The following is a 15,948-nucleotide window of genomic DNA, read 5'->3' as shown; positions in this document are numbered from 1 at the left end:
CAATTAAAAGACACAGACTGGCAAATTGGATAAAGACTCAAAACCCATCAGTGTGCTGTATTCAGGAAACCCATCTCACGTGCAGAGACACACATAGGCTCAAAATAAAAGGATGGAGGAAGATCTACCAAGCAAATGGAAAACATAAAAAGACAGGGGTTGCAATCCTAGTCTCTGATAAAACAGACTTTAAACCAGCAAAGATGAAAAGAGACAAAGAAGGCCATTACATAATGGTAAAGGGATCAATTCAACAAGAAGAGCTAACTATCCTAAATATATATGCACCCAATACAGGAGCACCCAGATTCATAAAGCAAGTCCTGAGTGATCTACAAAGAGACTTAGACTCCCACACATTAATAATGGGAGACTTTAACACCCCACTGTCAACATTAGACAGATCAACGAGACAGAAAGTCAACAAGGATACCCAGGAATTGAACTCAGCTCTGCACCAAGCAGACCTAATAGACATCTACAGAACTCTCCACCCCAAATCAACAGAATATACATTTTTTTCAGCACCACACCACACCTATTCCAAAACTGACCACATACTTGGAAGTAAAGCTCTCCTCAGCAAATGTAAAAGATCAGAAATTATAACAAACTGTCTCTCAGACCACAGTGCAATCAAACTAGAACTCAGGATTAAGAAACTCACTCAAAACTGCTCAACTACATGGAAACTGAACAACCTGCTCCTGAATGACTACTGGGTACATAACAAAATGAAGGCAGAAATAAAGATGTTCTTTGAAACCAACGAGAACAAAGACACAATGTAACAGAATCTCTGGGACACATTCAAAGCAGTGTGTAGAGGGATATTTATAGCACTAAATGCCCACAAGAGAAAGCAGGAAAGATCCAAAATTGACACCCTAACATCACAATTAAAGGAACTAGAAAAGCAAGAGCAAACACATTCAAAAGCTAGCTGAAGGCAAGAAATAACTAAAATCAGAGCAGAACTGAAGGAAATAGAGACAAAAAAAACCCTTCAAAAAATTAGTGAATCCAGGAGCTGGTTTTTTGAAAGGATCAACAAAATTGATAGACCGCTAGCAAGACTAATAAAGAAAAAAGGAGAGAAGAATCAAATAGACGCAATAAAAAATGATAAAGGGGATATCACCACTGATCCCACAGAAATACAAACTACCATCAGAAAATACTACAAACACCTCTATGCAAATAAACTAGAAAATCTAGAAGAAATGGATAAATTCCTCGACACATACGCTCTCCAAAGACTAAACCAGGAAGAAGTTGAATCTCCGAATAGGCCAATAACAGGATCTGAAATTGTGGCAATAATCAATAGCTTACCAACCAAAAAGAGTCCAGGACCAGATGGATTCACAGCCAAATTCTACCAGAGGTACAAGGAGGAACTGGTACCATTCCTTCTGAAACTATTCCAATCAATAGAAAAAGAGGGAATCCTCCCTAACTCATTTTATGAGGCCAGCATCATCCTGATACCAAAGCCGGGCAGAGACACAAACAAAAAAGAGAATTTTAGACCAATATCCTTGATGAACAATGATGCAAAAATCCTCAATAAAATACTGGCAAACCGAATCCAGCAGCACATCAAAAAGCTTATCCACCATAATCAAGTGGGCTTCATCCCTGGGATGCAAGGCTGGTTCAATATACGCAAATCAATAAATATAATCCAGCATATAAACAGAACCAAAGACAAAAACCACATGATTATCTCAATAGATGCAGAAAAGGCCTTTGACAAAATTCAACAACCCTTCATGCTAAAAACTCTCAATAAATTAGGTATTGATGGGACATATCTCAAAATAATAAGAGCTATCTATGACAAACCCACAGCCAATATCATACTGAATGGGCAAAAACTGGAAGCATTCCCTTTGAAAACTGGCACAAGACAGGGATGCCCTCTCTCACCACTTCTATTCAACATAGTGTTGGAAGTTCTGGCCAGGGCATTTAGGCAGGAGAAGGAAATAAAGGGTATTCAATTAGGAAAAGAGGAAATCAAATTGTCCCTGTTTGCAGACGACATGATTGTGTATCTAGAAAACCCCATTGTCTCAACCCAAAATCTCCTTAAGCTGATAAGCAACTTCAGCAAAGTCTCAGGATACAAAGTCAATGTACAAAAATCACAAGCATTCTTATACACCAACAACAGACAAACAGAGAGCCAAATAATGAGTGAACTCCCATTCACAATTGCTTCAAAGAGAATAAAATACTTAGGAATCCAACTTACAAGGGATGTGAAGGACCTCTTCAAGGAGAACTACAAACCACTGCTCAATGAAATAAAAGAAGATACAAACAAATGGAAGAACATTCCATGCTCATGAGTAGGAAGAATCAATATCATGAAAATGGCCATACTGCCCAAGGTAATTTATAGATTCAATGCCATCCCCATCAAGCTACCAATGACTTTCTTCACAGAATTGGAAAAAACTACTTTAAAGTTCATATGGAACCAAAAAAGAGCCCGCATCACCAAGTCAATCCTAAGCCAACAGAACAAAGCTGGAGGCATCACGCTACCTGACTTCAAACTATACTACAAGGCTACAGTAACCAAAACAGCATGGTACTGGTACCAAAACAGAGATATAGATCAATGGAACAGAACAGAGCCCTCAGAAATAACGCCGCATATCTACAACTGTCTGATCTTTGACAAACCTGAGAAAAACAAGCAATGGGGAAAGGATTCCCTATTTAATAAATGGTGCTGGGAAAACTGGCTAGCCATATGTAGAAAGCTGAAACTGGATCCCTTCCTTACACCTTATAAAAAAATTAATTCAAGATGGATTAACGACTTAAACGTTAGACCTAAAACCATAAAAACTCTAGAAGAAAACCTAGGCATTACCATTCAGGACATAGGCATGGGCAAGGACTTCATGTCTAAAACACCAAAAGCAATGGCAACAAAAGCCAAAATTGACAAATGGGATCTCATTAAACTAAAGAGCTTCTGCACAGCAAAAGAAACTACCATCAGAGTGAACAGGCAACCTACAAAATGGGAGAAAATTTTCGCAACCTACTCATCTGACAAAGGGCTAATATCCAGAATCTACAATGAACTCCAACAAATTTACAAGAAAAAAACAAACAACCCCATCAAAAGGTGGGCAAAGGATCTGAACAGACACTTCTCAAAAGAAGACATTTATGCAGCCAAAAAACATATGAAAAAATGCTCAGCATCACTGGCCATCAGAGAAATGCAAATCAAAACCACAATGAGATACCATCTCACAGCAGTTAGAATGGCAATCATTAAAAAGTCAGGAAACAACAGGTGCTGGAGAGGATGTGGAGAAATAGGAACACTTTGACACTGTTGGTGGGACTGCAAACTAGTTCAACCATTGTGGAAGTCAGTGTGGCGATTCCTCAGGGATCTAGAACTAGAAATACCATTTGACCCAGCCATCCCATTACTGGGTATATACCCAAAGGACTATAAATCATGCTGCTATAAAGACACATGCACACGTATGTTTATTGTGGCACTATTCACAATAGCAAAGACTTGGAACCAACCCAAATGTCCAACAATGATAGACTGGATTAAGAAAATGTGGCACATATACATCATGGAATACTATGCAGCCATAAAAAATGATGAGTTCATGTCCTTTGTAGGGACATGGATGAAATTGGAAATCATCATTCTCAGTAAACTATCGCAAGGACAAGAAACCAAACACCGCATGTTCTCACTGATAGATGGGAATTGAACAATGAGAAAATATGGACACAGGAAGGGGAACATCACACTCTGGGGACTGTTGTGGGGTGGGGGTAGGGGGGAGGGATAGCAATGGGAGATATACCTAATGCTAAACGGTGAGTTAATGGGTGCAGCACACCAGCATGGCACATGTATACATATGTAACTAATCTGCACATTGTGCACATGTACCCTAAAACTTAAAGTATAATAATAATAAAAAGATTAAAAAAAAAAAAAAAAGAATATCCTGGAAAAACAATTCAGGTCATAGCATGAGTTACAAACACTAGCTGCCTTCTTACATGTGACTGAGTGACCACCAGCTGATCAGGTGGTCAGTATTGGTCAGCCTCCTGGTTGTCAGCAGCTGTGAATTCTCCTTTTCCATTGGAGAGTCATGTGTTGCCATCCAGGCAATGGAAGAGCTAAGACAGTGTTTATCACAGTTGTGGTAGGCAAAACATTGTTATTTGATTTACAAAGATATTAATGATTCCGATTCCTAAAACATTCTGCTGTTCATTTCTAAGATCTGATAACTGCAGACACTGAAAGTAATTCAGAGGTCAATAGGGTGGCTCTACCACTCAGGCCATAAGGGCAGCACAATTTGCATGACAATGAACAGCCTGCATTTCTCAGGAAAGCAGCATTTCCACCGCCCTACCCCACACTCCTTCCCTGGCCTGCATTGGGAAGACCCTCTCTCCTAGGGTAGAAAACCAAGAGCCCTGCCTGAAGACCCTGAGTTATTGCATATGAAGTGTTGTCTTCATACCTCTGCTGTGTTTTGTTAGGGCGCTTTGTGCTACTGCTGAGCCCTGAGATACTATTTCCACTCCTAGTTGGCCCTGATTTGCTTCTCTAATTGATCCTCCATCCAGGATGGATTCTGGTCTCTAACCACACTAGGTTCTGCTTCCATCCCCTGCTGAGCCTGAACACAGGGATATTTATCCTCCCTGGCCTAATTGGGACACAGGCTTTCCATCCCATCTGTTCTTTGCCAGATGCCCTTGTCTCAGGTCTTCCTCCTTTAGTTCTCCTTCCACTCCTGCCCGCCTGCACTGACTCCCACGAAATCCAGCCCCAGGGGGGCCCACCCCTTGGCTTCTGTGTCTCTTAAACACTGGGGTGCTAGAGAGAATCGTCCTGTGGTGGAAAGTGCAGCAGAAAAGGTGGAGCCTCTATCTTCAGTGAGGCCCTCAGGGCAGCTCCGTAATGGTGTAAGCACCCCAGTTCCTGTCCTCTCCCATTGCAGCTACCCCCACTCCAGTCCTCTCCCAGCCTCTCCCAGGGATTCTCAATGGGTTTATCTTTCCTCCTACTTTACAGAGAAATGTTAGGTTCTAAAGGGTTTTTCCCAGTAAGCCCTCAAACTTACCTCTCCTTGTCACTCGGGGTCTGTAGCTGATTCTTTCTGCTGTGTTCTGGAGTAATTTTCATTTTTTGGACAATATTTCTGCCTTATGCATTATCTTTCTTTTCACCATAACCTCAAATTTCTTCCTTTCTAATGATGACTCATGATTTCAGAAAAATGTTCGGGGGGCCGGGCGTGGTGGCTCACGCCTGTAATCCCAGTACTTTGGGAGGCCAAGGCGGGCAGATCACGAGGTCAGGAGATCAAGACCACCCTGGCTAACATGGTGAAACCCCGTCTCTACTAAAAATAGAAAAAATTAGCCGGGCATGGTGGCGGGTACCTGTAGTCCCAGCTACTCGGGAGGCTGAGGCAGGAGAATGGTGTGAACCTGGGAGGCGGAGCTTGCAGTGAGCCGAGATCGCGCCACTGCACTCCAGCCTGGGTGACAGAGCGAGACTCTGTCTCAAAAAAAAAAAAAGAAAAAAAAAAAAAAAAGAAAAAGTTCGGGTGCCTTTTCTCTTAAATAAGACAAAAACAAAAAAACCCCAACAAGCTAAAAACAAACACCCTTAGTTCTGCCGTGTCCAAGAATGCTCCAGTTTCACATGGTGATTTTAAGGACCCATTAAATGATGCTCTCAGATTTTTCTCTTGAGCTTTCAACCAAGTCAGCAAAATCAAATTTGAGAGTTGGACTTGTTCCAGAAGGAGGCTACAATGGGATGGTGAAGGGGTAGGTCTTCCTGCTTTGGTGGCCATGCAGTGGCAATTTTCTCTCAGCAGAAACAGGAGGAGTGGAGGGTAAGTCCCTGCCCCATCAGTTGCCCTTCATTATTGGCTGACTTTGTTGAGGACAGCAGTCTTAAACTCCCATCTTCAGGCAATTGTCATCTTCTCTGCACTTTGCACCCCACCATGCAGCACTGCGGTGGTTCTCCCCAGTCCCGCAGTGTCTAGTTACATTATTTGAGGACCGATTTCCAGCCATTACCTTAACTATCTTATTGGAAAGATGACATTGTTGCCTCGAAGTTTCTTTTACAGAAAGTTTATGCTGCACCATCCTTAGATAGTTCACCCTGTGGCTTGAGTGCCTGCCCTGTCCTTGACTCTTTTCCTTCAGCTGGTCTTTAAGCTTTGCTGATCCCTGGGAATTCTGTCCTCAATCCCTTCCTTCTGCCCACTCTTCTCATTCCACATGCTTTTCTTGGATTCCCATCTATTCCAAAGTTTTTTTGTTGTTTTTTCTTAGTTTTCGGTTTCAGTAATTTCTGGGGCACAGATGGTTTTTGGTTACATGGAGAAGTTATTTAGTGGTAATTTCTGAGATTGTAGTGCACCCTTCACCTGAACAGTGTACACTGTACCCTGTATGTATTCTTTTATCCCCCACTCCCCTGCCAATCTTTCCCACAAGTCCCAAAAGACCATTGTATCATTCTTATGCCTTTGCATCCTCATAGCATAGCTCCCACTTACAAGTGAGAACATACGATATTTGTTTTTCCATTCTTGAATTACTCCACTTGGAATAATGATCTCCAGCTCCTTCCAAGTTGATGCAAAATACATTATTTCATTCCTTTTTATAGCTGAGTAGTAGTCCATGGTGTATATGTAACACATTTTTTTTTCTGTTCCAAAATTTTAACTCCCCTGACTCACACCATGCCTGCTTACTGAGGACCATTCACTGATCTGGTCTCAGCTCTGACTTAGTCCACAGATGCGATGTTCACTTCCAGCTGGATGCTCCTTGCAGTACTTTCAGCTCAGCCTACCCCATTCGTGTTCATTTCTTTGTTTTTCAATCTTGGTTATGGGCTCTGTATTAGTTTTCTAGGGATGCCATGACAAAGTATCACAGCCTGGGTGCTTAAACAGCAGACATTTATTTGCTCAAACTTCTGGAGGCTAAAAGTCCAAGAGGAAGCTGTCAGCAGGATTGGTGTCTCCTGAGGCCTCTCTCCTTGGCTCGTAGATGTCATCTTCTCCCTATATCTTCTAAACATGGTCTTCCCTCTGTCCATGCCTGCTTCCTAATTTCCTATTCTTATAAGGACAGCAGTCATATTGGATTAAAGCCCACTCCAATGACCTCATTTTAACCTAATTACCCACTTAAAGACCCTGTTTTTGAGTATAGTTAAGTTCTGGAGTACTGGGGGCTGGGACCTTAACATAAGTTTTGGGAGACAAAACTTAGCCGAGAGCACGCTCCATGATTCACCCCTCATCTGAGCCAGACATCTGCAAATCTCAGCCGACTCCTTCCCTCTCTTTCCAGACCCACTCAACCCTAGGTCCTGCAGAGACCACTTTTAGAGTGGCTCCCAGACCTGAGTCTTTCTTCTCATTCCTCCACTTCTGTGCTTGTTCAAGCCTTCCTCATCTGAAATGCTGCACTAGCCCCTCTCTGACCCACTCTCCACAGAGTAGCCAGTAATATGTGGTGTGAAGCTTTGAGATAGACAGCAGAAGCTTTGGAGTTAGACAGATCTGAGGCTTGGCCCTTGGGGCATAAATTTGTCTTACTGGTTCTTGGCTTCCTCATCTGCATACTGCAGATCACAGACTACCTGACCTGGACATTGTGAGAATAAAGTGGGACAACAAAGGTGATAAGTATTAGTGTCTGGCCCATAGTTAGTACTCCACAAATAAGAGGAGCTACTGTGAACTCCCCAAAGTCCGATACAATGTCTGAGATGTAGTAGGGAGTTAATACATGTTTGGTGACTGAATAAATGAGTGATTATTTGGGCCTGTGGTTCTTGAATTACTGACACCTTCCAACATCCTCTTTCCTCATCTTTACTGGCACATTCAAGCTACATCCATCACCATCTAATCTTGCGACTTCCAGAACATTAGCAGGACTTGGATCCTCTAGAAGGCCACCGCTCAGCTAGCAGCTGCTTACATATAATGATGAACAAAACTCACTTCTTTGTTTTGCATGCTTTTCAGTTTTTTGCAACCTTTTTGTGTTGAGGAAAGAAAATTGTCTCAGCAGGAGAAGTTGGGAGGGTATAGCAGCTGCTAACCTTAGTCAGCAAAATTTTTGCATTCAGATTAACTGTGATTAAATTGTGTATGAGACAATTTGCTTATGCATTTAGGTAGTCCCTCTGCATGTTTCCACTGGTTATTGGGCAAACTGATGAAACACCCAGTAGAGCAGTCACTAACTTTTACTGTGTGCTCATATACTGGGCACTGTTCTGCCCAAACTTCCCGGCAGCCAGCAGACAGCCACCAGTGAATTCTGTTTCATCAAGCCATACCTTCAGTGACATTTTGGACAGTGCCTGTGCTTGTTTTCTAGGTTGCTAAAACAAAATACCACAAACAGGGTAGCTCAGAACAATAGAAATTTATTCTCTTTTTTTAAAAAAATTTATTTAATTTTTAACTTTTAGGTTCTGCAGGATATGTGCAGGTTTGTTACAAAGGTAAACTCATGTCATGGGGTTTTGTTGTACAGATTATTTTATTACCCAGGAGTTAAGTCCAGTACCCAATAGTTATATTTTCTTCTCTTCTCCCTCCTCCCCGCCTCCACCCTCAAGTAGACCCCAGTGTTTGTTGTTTCCTTCTTTGTGTTCATAAGTTCTCTTCATTTACCTCTCATTTATAAGTGAGAATATGGATAGGAATGAAGTTAGAGATTTAGAAGTACAGCAAAATGCAATCTAAGGAAAATAAGGATTATAATAAAGTGATACAGAAGCTGAAGGAAGGAATAGCCCGTATAAAAAAGAACTTCACAGGTCTGACAGAGCTGAATAACTCAATACAAGAATTTTACAATGCAATCACAAGTATTAACAGCAGAATAAACCAAGCTGAGGAAAGAATCTCAGAGCTTGAAGACTGGTTCTCTGAAATAAGACAGTCAAAGAAAAAAGAATAAAAGGAATGAACAAAACCTTTGAGAATTATGGCATTATGTAAAGAGGTAAAGACCCCAAATCTATGAATCCTCAGCATCCCTGAAAGGGAGGGGAAGAAAGCAAACAAATTGGAAAGCATATTTCAAATATCATCCATGAAAACTTCCCCAACTTTGCTAGAGAGGCCAACAGTCAAATTTAGGAAATACAGAGAATGCCTGCAAGATTCTACACAAGAAGATCATCCCCAAGACACACAGTCATTGGATTTTCCATGGCCGAAATGAAAGAAAGAATGTTAAAGGCAGCTAGAGAGAAAAGACAGATCACCTACAAAGGGAACACCATCAGGCTAACAGTGGACCTCTCAGCTGAAACCCTACAAGCCAGAAGAGATTGGGATCCTATATTCAGCATTCTTAAATTAAAAATAAAAAAAAGTCTTCAACCAAGAATTTCATATCCAGCTAAACTAAGCTTCCTAAGTGAAGGAGAAATAAGATTCTCTTCAGATAAGCAAATGTTGAGTGAGTTTGTTAACCACCAAACCTGCCTTACAAGAGATCTTGAAAGGAGCACTAAATATAGAAAGGAAAGACTGCTACCAGCTAATACAAAACCACCCTTAAACACGCAGCCAGTGTCACCATAAAGCAACCACATAAGCAAGCCAACATAATAACCAGCTGACAACATAATGATGGGATCAAATCCATGCATATCAATACTAATCTTGAATGTAAACAGGCTAAATGCTCCCCTTAAAAGGCACAGAGTGGCAAGGTGGAGAAAGAGGCAAGACTCAATAGTATGCTTTCTTCAAGAGACCTGTCTCACATGAAGTGACACCCATAGGCTCAAAATAAAGGGATGGAAAAAAATCTACCAAGCAAATGGAAAAGAGAAAAAAGCAGGGTTTGCCATTTTAATTTCAGACAAAACTGACTTCAAACCAACAAAGATCAAAAAGACAAAGACAGGCATTACATAATGGTAAAGGATTCAGTTCAACAAGAAGACATAACTATACTAAATATATATGCACCCAACACAGTAGCACCCAGATTCATAAGTTTTTAGAGACCTTCAATTAGTCTTAGACTCACACACGATAATAATGTGAGACTTTAACACTCTACTGACAGTATTAGACAGATCATCGAGGCACAAAATCAACAAAGATATTCAGGACCTGAACTCAACATTGAACCAAATGAATCTGATTTACTCTCCACCAAAAAACTACAGGACATATATTCTTCTCATTGTCACATGGTACATACTTTAAAATTGACCACATAACTAGACATAAAACAATCCTCAGAAGCTGCACAAAAACCAAAATCATACCAAGCACACTTTCATGTCACAGTGCAATAGAAATAGAAGTCAAGACTAAGAAAATCACTCAAAAAACCATGTAACTACATGGAAATCGAACAACATGCTCCTGGGTGACTTTTGTGTAAAGAGTGAAATTAATACAGAAATCAAGAAGTGCATTGAAACTAATGAGAACAAAGATACAACAAAGCAGAATTTCTGGGACACAGCTAAGGGAGTGTTAAGAGGCATAGCGCTAAATGTTCACATCAAAAAGTTAGGAAGACCTCAAATTAATAGGTTACCATCACAATGGAAAGAATTAGAGAAACAGGAACAAATCAACCCCAAAGCTAGAAGAAACAGGAACTAATCAACCCCAAAGTCCTAGCTCAGGTATGCATCATATATGGCCTGTGTTTAAAGGACAAATCTCTCTGAGCCCCACAAATCTCTCTGAGCTCAGAGCTCTCTGAGCTCATCTGCACAACAAACAATCAGAGCTGAACTGAAAGAAATCAAGACATAAAAACTCTTTCAAAAGATTAGTGAATACTGGAGTGGGTTTTCTGAAAAAAAAATTAATGAGATAGGCCGCTAGCTAGACTAATAAAGAAGAAAAGAGAGAAGATCCAAATAAACGCAATTAGAAATGAAGAAGAAAATGTTACCGCTGACCCCACAGAAATAAAAATAACCATCAGAAACTACCAGAAATGTATTGTCTTAAAATGCTGAAGGCTGAAGGTCCAAAATCAAGGTGCCGGCATGGCCATGCACTCTCCAAATCCTTGAGGGGAGAAACCATGGTTACCTCCTCTAGCTCTAGTAGCCCCAGGCACTCCTTGGCTCATGATAGCTTCACTCCTATGTCTGTCTCCATCTTCATATGGCCATCTTCCTGTGCCTCTCTCTAAATTCTCCTTTCCTTATAAGGATACCAGTCATGTTGGAATATCTTAACTTGATTATACCTGCAGAGACCCTGTTTCCAGATAACGTCTCATTCATGAAAATTGGGGGTTTGGACTTCAACATATTTTTTGGTTGGGGGATGGGTACAGTTAAACTATAACACCGTCCGAAGGAAGAAGTGCTCAACTGTTGAAATCTGAAGTCACAACACCTTACTTTCTGCTGACAATCTTAATGCTCTTTTTTCTACTGCTAGTAAATCTGTTTACTTCTCAGGCTTCCCGTATCCGCCATATCATCTGCGTTGTTAGCCGATGGCGTTTTCTTCTTGTTTCCCATTAGAATCATAAGTCCTCAGGTGGGGATGGCGATCTCCTGTCTGCTTTGCCCAGGGCAGAGGGCTGTTTGACATGTGTTTCTTCCTTCCTCTCTCTAGAGTACTGCTATGGACAATGCATTCACTTAAACTGCTGTTTTGTCCACTGTGCATCCCTCCCTGCCCCTATGTCTCTGGGGAAGGGGTGCTTCTCTCCTCTGCAAGACTCAAGAATGCAAGACCCAGCAAGTCAAGTTTCATTATTGAGTTGAACAATGCTAAAACTCTTAAGCATTGCTGATGCTTGAGCTCAGCAGTGAGCTCGATCTTGTGTTGCTTATTCTACATCTGAATTACTATCTCAAAAGACTGCAGGGAAGGATGGCAGAAATGAGTTCTCTCATAATCTAGCCTAAGAGGAGCACAGAGGCACAAAGCATGCATCATCAGAACATGTGGGCAGAACATGACAGGCTGTGGCCTTTTGCAACCCCAGGACCCAGAGCTCCAGAACTAATCTTCAGGCAAATGATAGTACTGGCTTTTCCATGGTGACATCTGGCCAGGATACAGAGATCCCTGAGTAAGGACCTACCAGACTTCTAACCTTCCCACCACACCTTGCAGAAACCCATCATAAATACCTGGTATGTTTCTAAAAACCTGCCTTTAGCAAGCTAAGTCCCTTGGATTTTATGCTGCAGTTCCAGGTACAATTTCTTATGACACCACCAGCATTATTGGTTATATACTGATGAATACACACTCCCTGCCCCCTGATCTTCTGCACCTGTGCAGGGGCTCCCAGATGGTGGGAGGTGCTGTCAGCTGTCAGCACAAGCTGGATTGGAGAGGGCCAGCAGGCCTGGCCTGAGCTCTGGAAGCCTTTGTGGGTTCTGTCTGTTTCTTCTTGCCTGGCCACTATGATCTGGCTCTGCCTGTTTTTACAGCCCTGGCTCCTGCTATTTTTCCCGCATGCATGCTTGGTGTCCTTTAAGGAGCAATGTGCAGTTTCCTGGGAGCATTCTGCCTTCCTCACCATGTTCCTTTGCAGTTTGTGATTATTTTGTCCTCACTTCCCTTGATTTTTGCCTCCTGGCTAATTCTGGCTCCTAGTTAGTTTAGTTTAAATTTCCATTTTCCCCAGTCTCTGGTGGGTCTGTTCCATCCCTTTCTCACACTGTTCAAGATTGCACTTTCCCTCATACTACCAGAGCTCTTGGTCAGTCTCTTGCCCCAACCTTATGAGAGCCCCCATTTTACCTGCAGAGAAAGCCAGAGTGCTGCCATGGCCCTCCTCTTCCCTTCCTGTCCTCATCTATGTGCTCCCTTGGCTTTAGCCTCTGAAATGCCACACAGTGTCTCTGGTTCTTCCTTGCCTTTCAGAGCTCAGCAAACTTTTCTATAAAGGGCCAGTGAATAAATGTCTTAGGCTTTGCAGTCCACATGGCCATTGTTGCATCTTTTCAATCTTTCCATCATAGTATGAAAGTCTCCACAGTCTATGGATGCATGAGTGTGACTGGGTGCTAATAAAACTTTATTCACAAAATGGGCAGCAGGTAGGATTTGGCCCATGGGCTCTAGCCCCTGTTCTGGCCCCTGTTCTGCATGGAAAGCTCTTCCCCCAGACAACCCATCTGGCCAGCTGTCCCATCTTTTTTGAGTCTTTTCTCAAATGCCATCTTCTTAATGGAACCCAAGCCTCACCACCTTATTTCAGATCACAGCTCCCTCATATCTAGCCCCCTTGACTCTTCTTACTGTGTTCAGTTTTAGCCTCAGCTATTAATGTTATCTCCTCCTGCCACTACAATGAAAATTCCCAATGACCAGGACTTACGTCTTTTTCTCACTCCTGGGTCCCACATGCTTACAACAGTGCTGGCATTAAAGTAAGCACTCAATGGACATTTTTCTAATTAATGAGTTAAATGGTGCTATGGTCTGAACATTTATGTCCTTCCAAAAGTAGCAGGTTAAAATTGAACCTTCAATGTGATGGTATTAGGAGGTGAGGCATTTGAGAGCTGATTGGGTCATAAAGGTGGAGTCCTCATGAACGCGATTCATGCCCAAGTAAACAAGACCCCAGAGAGCTCCCTCGTTCCTCCCACCTTGTGAGGATACAGTGAGAAGGTGCTGGCTAGGAACCAGAAAGCAAACCCTTGCCAGATACCGCATCTGCGCTAGGAACCAGAAAGCAAACCCTTGCCAGATACCGCATCTGCGCTAGGAACCAGAAAGCAAACCCTTGCCAGATACCGCATCTGCGCTAGGAACCAGAAAGCAAACCCTTGCCAGATACCGCATCTGCTGGTGCCTTGATCATAGACTTCCCAGCCTCCAGAACTGTGAGAAAGAAATGTTGGTTGTTTATAAGCTGCCGAGTTTATGGTATTTTTGTTACAGCAGCTGGAATAGATGAAGACAATGGGTAGATAGTTGATTTCTTTGTTTCCCCCACTATTTTATGAATTCCTTAAGGGCAGGGGCTCTGTGGAAGCCTGCTTTGTGTGCTCAGCATCTTATTCAGTGTCTGAAACATAGATGAGGATTAATCCATATTTGTTGAACGAGTAAGACATTAGCACACTTCACAAATAGCAGAAATGTGAATAATGTTAAACATGGGAGAATGTTCTATTAATTATATATCAGAATTAAACAGCAACAAAAACACAGATATGCATATTTGAAATTGAACCAGGTCCAAAAATTTATAACATCTTCCCTTTGAGCCCTCATCTCCCTTGGACCCCCATTTCCAGCCATTATTTATTGTCATTTCTCAAAGGCAGTACAATCAACTGGATAACATTCTGGATGAATCTGGAACATTAAGTTATGTGTTTGGTAATGAATATATTTCAAAGTCGTATTTTCTCCTGTGCCAAAGTTGCTCTTAAAACAAATTTATGTGTTTAGAGAAATACCTTAACAGCTTTAGTGCATTAAAATATTAATCGTTAATAACTGTATGAAATGATTACTGTAAGGCAGGATAATAAATGTTTAATGGTCGATGCTTAAAATAGAGAAGCAATAAAACTTGGCTTCAAGAAACTGGCAGTCAAGTTGGGGAAACAATAAACCCACGAAAAGGTGAAAATACATTTCCAAATTAATATTGTGCAAATTGAGTTTGTGAGTTTTGAAGGAACTATGTGCTTGCACACAGAGGAAAAACTTGAGTAGGAACTTGGAAAAACTAACTCCTAAACGAGCCTTAATAACTCAGCATGAACATCTAATCCATGTAGCCTTATTAACACTCAGAGACCTGCTGGCTTTCCTTCTCTGGTGGAAATGTGTACTTATCCCACTGAGTTCTCCCAGGGAACTCCACAGTGTCCTGCAGTCTCTGAGATTTTGGCCAGGATTTCATATGGAGGTGAACTCACTTGAAATCCACAAGCATTCTCTTTTCAACTGTATCATTTTTTATGAGCTATTATAATTCTAGTTGAGAAAACTCTTCTGGTAACAATGTTAAATTCTATTGGTTTGAAATACATTGATGTTGTTACTCAAGCATTAAGTAGACCCTTGAGGTCTTTAAAATGCAACTATTAACTTTCTAATGATTAATGATAATTTACTTGGAGGATGAAAATCTCCTCCATGCTTAAGTCAAGGAGAAATTGTTTCTGCTTGTCCTGAAGAGAGGTGCTCTGGGGAGCTCAGTGCTTCTCCTTGGGACCAGATGCTGACTCCGAACAGCCTGAGCACAGCTAGGGTGGCGTGACTTTGTTGGGCTCCAACCTGAGGACAGTGAGAGCCTGTTTGGAAGAGTACACACAGCACAGTACCTGGAGGTGTGACTGGTCTGCAGGAGGTGCTCTCGCGACTGACAAGATTCGCTACAGCTGGAAATTCAGAAATGGAAGCAGAGGTCAGAGAACAAGCAAAACAAAGACAAATGAGGATTGGGAATGAAGTATATGTGGATACCAAAATGCAAGTATTTGTCAAGAAAAAGAAGAAGCTCTGTAAAGCCAGAATAGAATCAAGACTGCATAGTCAGCAGCCTAGTTTTTTTTTTTTTCCCAAATAAGCACCTGGGGAGATGCTTAAAAAGAATGCCCTTGTGAACAATAAGTTCTTTTCAGCATTACAAGTGCAAGGCTGATATCTCATTCAAGTTTAAACTTGCTAGGGTGAGGATGAGACGACATGGATGGAAAGTGTGTTGAGCAAAGTTGTGTGACATGTGACACAGCACAATGAGATCCCTTTTCTAATATTCAGGCCTGATCAAGCCTGTAAGCAGCCATTGCCAATTGCCTATGCCTTGTGGGATGGCTGCAGTTCAGACATCGTGCTGTAAATCTAATCTTATTATCTTTGAGGGTCAGGAATCATTTTA

General features: G+C 41.7%; 1 protein-coding gene and 1 long non-coding RNA gene across 6 annotated transcripts in view; one reads left to right on the top strand and one right to left on the bottom strand.

Annotated features, from left to right (window-relative positions):
* The window catches only part of SEMA5A (semaphorin 5A), a 516,751-nt gene that overhangs the window by 327,656 nt on the left and 173,147 nt on the right, over nucleotides 1–15,948 (top strand). The window lies entirely within an intron of this gene.
* LOC129036944 (uncharacterized) overlaps nucleotides 1–15,948 on the bottom strand; it is a 47,906-nt gene that overhangs the window by 4,283 nt on the left and 27,675 nt on the right. Inside the window, exon 4 of the long non-coding RNA XR_008502693.2 lies at nucleotides 15,392–15,448. This is a non-coding gene — a long non-coding RNA (uncharacterized LOC129036944). The remainder of the gene's footprint in view (nucleotides 1–15,391; nucleotides 15,449–15,948) is intronic.

The sequence above is a fragment of the Pongo pygmaeus genome, chromosome 4 (genome assembly GCF_028885625.2).
Source record: "Pongo pygmaeus isolate AG05252 chromosome 4, NHGRI_mPonPyg2-v2.0_pri, whole genome shotgun sequence".
In the NCBI taxonomy this organism is placed as follows: Eukaryota; Metazoa; Chordata; class Mammalia; order Primates; family Hominidae; genus Pongo; species Pongo pygmaeus.
The sequence above is the reverse complement of the archived record's forward strand: the minus strand, read 5'-3'. Positions and strand labels throughout refer to the sequence as shown.